Below are 3,098 nucleotides of genomic sequence, written 5' to 3' on the forward strand. Positions count from 1 at the left end.
TGTCTCCTCTTTTATTTCTTATTTATTTGAGCCTTTTTTTTTCTTAGTGTAGCTAAGAATTAGTTTTATTTTTCAAAAAGTTAACAGTTTGTTGATTCTTTCTATTCTTCTATTCTCTAATTGATTTATTTCTTGGTAAACTGTTATTTCAATTTATTATTGCTTCACTGCTAAGTTTGAACTTTGTTTTCTTTCCAATTACTCAGTATGTTGTATCTTCATTTTCATTTGTTTTGAGCTGTTTTTTCCCACTTTTTCTTTGTTATTGACTTTTTGTTTCTATTGTGATCAGAAAATATATCTCATTATGTTCTCAGTCTTTCTAAATTTTAAGACTTGTCAAGTCTTTTTTTTTAAAGTTTTCTGTATAAATGTTGAACCCATTTTTGAGGGGTATTAAAGTCTACTGCTGTTATTGTCATTCTGTGCATTTTTTCTTCTGATCTCTTATCACTTGCTTTATGTTTAGAAGTTCTACACATATGCACACAAACCCACACATATATACATATGTATAAAGAAATATTTATATCTGTAGATGCTAGACATAGATCTATAGATGCTTCTACATATATAAAGATTTTCTTTAGGCTGAACTTAAAAATATCATGAACAATCCTCCCACCACCCCCTACTGAGTAGGTGGGATTACAGGAATGCACCACAACGCCCGCCAAATTTTTGTATATTTTGGTAGAGACGGGGATCTCACCGTGTTTCCCAGGCAATTCTTGAACTCCTGAACTAAAGTGATCCGCTTGCCTGAACTTCCCAAAGTGCTGGGATTACAAGCATGAGCCATCGTGCCTGGCCTAATTTTTAAAAAAACATATCACCGAATGGACAAGTTATCCCATTGTCAGATAAAGTTACCCCACTGTCAGAAAATGAAGGAGAGGAAAAAGATAATGAAAGGAAAACAGCTCATATGGGTAACAGGAAGTAGAAGGAGACCTTTGCTTATAAAAGTGGAAATCAGGCTGTGTGCGGTGGCTCACGCCTGTAATTCCAGCACTTTGGGAGTCCGAGGCAGGAGAATCATGAGTTCAGGAGATCAAGAACAGCCTGGCCAATATGGTGGAATCCCATCTCTACTAAAAATACAAAAATTAGTCAGGCATGATGGCAGTTACCTATAATCCCAGCTATTTGGGAGGCTGAGGCACAAGAACTGCTTGAACCCAGGAGGTGGAGGTTGCAATGAGTCAAGATCACCACTCCAGCCTGGGTGACAGAGCATGACTCTTTCAAAAAAAAAAAAAGAAAAAAAAAGAGAAATCAGATTCAGAGAACTAAACTACCATATCCTTAACATTACTGTCCTTGTCTTCCCCAGGGTGTTGCTGAAAATGTCAGACTAAAATTTAGATAGCAGCAAGAATTTCTTTGAGGGGGAAGTAGATGATGAAGAAAGTATGATTTTGACATTAGTGCCAGTTAAAGATGACCCAAATATGGAACAAATGGAACCAAGTGTTTTTTTAACTTCTGATGTCAAACTGGAAAAATTTAAGAAATACAATCAAGGTCATCTACTTCAAATAAATGAACAATTTACAGCTCCACAAAAAGCTAGATGCAAAATACTAGCACTTCCCTTGATGACTATTTTGCCTCCCACTAATAAGGTGTGTTGGGACACTTTGTGGGATTGCTGTCAACAACTCAGTTTGAGTACTAATGGCAAGAAAACAGAAGTTTGTCTGAGGTTGCATAGGCATGCTTAACATGAACAACAGCAAGATATGCCTGAAATGTCAGAAGACCAGATTACAGCGACATTTGAGGAAATGTAAGGCAGTGACCAAGAGAGCAAGGAAGGCTTACGAGAAGTTATGAGGTGAATGAGAGAGCAGAAGAGAATAATACAGTGGACGTGATAACTGCAGCGCAGGGAGTCATACTGGCATCATGGGCAAGAATTGCTGCAAGAGCTGTGAATTCATGTTGCATTCCTGTTTCTGTTGAGGCCTTTTTAATGCAAGCCTCTGGTGTCAGGTGGTGTGTGGTCCATGGTAGATGTCTCTTGGCAGACACAAAGGGTTGGGTACAGTTTCATGCAGGTCAGGCCTGGGTGCCTACCACTCACAGGAGGATGATTTGTCTCTTCTTGTTACCTACGTGCATTTTCCCATCCCTAGGCATAGAAGATAATGTGTTATGCCCCCACTGTGTTAAGAGGAATAAGATGATGAAAAGATTAATGACAATGGAGAAATAGCTGCAACCTGATTGAATACAATGTACTAGAGAAGGAGGGATGTACTTAAAACCATGTAACCTATTATGAAGGAATGGAAGAGGAGACAATTGGAAGGAATCCTTGTGACCTACAAAACAAAATCATAGTGACTAGAACTCCACGGTGAAGATGGTTGACCAGTGACACAGCCCCATCTAAAAAGCCCCTTTCTGTAAGCCTGAAAACCCATTAAAATAGTCACTGCAATTGGCCAAAAAAAGAAAAAAACAAAAAACAAAAAACAAAAAACGCGCCACGAACTATAACCTAAATAAAACTAAGACTGTAATCTATTCTGTGCCAGTCACTGACTTTTGGCCAATAAAGGGTGACCAACTGTTCAAATAACGCAAATGCTGAGCTGTGACCAATCCAGCTGTTTCCGTACCTAACTTGTTTTCTGTAAGTCACTTTCTTTTTCTGTCCATAAATCTTCTACCAAGTAGCTGCATTTGAGCATCACAGCCTACACTGGCTAGGGAGGCTGCTGTAAACTTCATGAATTCAATTTATGAATTGTTCTTTGCTCAGTTAATTTTTTTTTTAACACATAGGTAGCTACTTGTATTGCTGTTCTGTTAACTTTACTATTTTATACTTCTTTTGAACTTCTTTCTTCTCTGGCTGTCTTTGTACTTGCTGATTTTTGGTGTATATGTTTAGTGACATAAAGTTAGTTCTTTTCCCTTGTTTCTGCATTTACTATTGGTATTTTCTTTGTGGTTACTCTAGAGGCTTACATAAAACATCTTATATGTCTATCTTAAGCTGATAACTGTACTATAATTGCATCACTTTTACCTTTCCTCCGCTTTTATTACACTTTACATCTTTATATGGTGTTCATTCATTATGA

The 3,098-nt window shown here is 37.5% G+C and overlaps 1 pseudogene; it reads left to right on the forward strand.

The window, feature by feature from the left end:
- Positions 1-1,349: 1,349 nt before the first annotated feature.
- On the forward strand, positions 1,350-2,221 carry LOC141409513 (developmental pluripotency-associated protein 2 pseudogene; annotated as a pseudogene).
- Positions 2,222-3,098: the final 877 nt, after the last annotated feature.

This window comes from Macaca fascicularis, chromosome Y (assembly GCF_037993035.2).
Source record: "Macaca fascicularis isolate 582-1 chromosome Y, T2T-MFA8v1.1".
Lineage (NCBI taxonomy): Eukaryota > Metazoa > Chordata > Mammalia > Primates > Cercopithecidae > Macaca > Macaca fascicularis.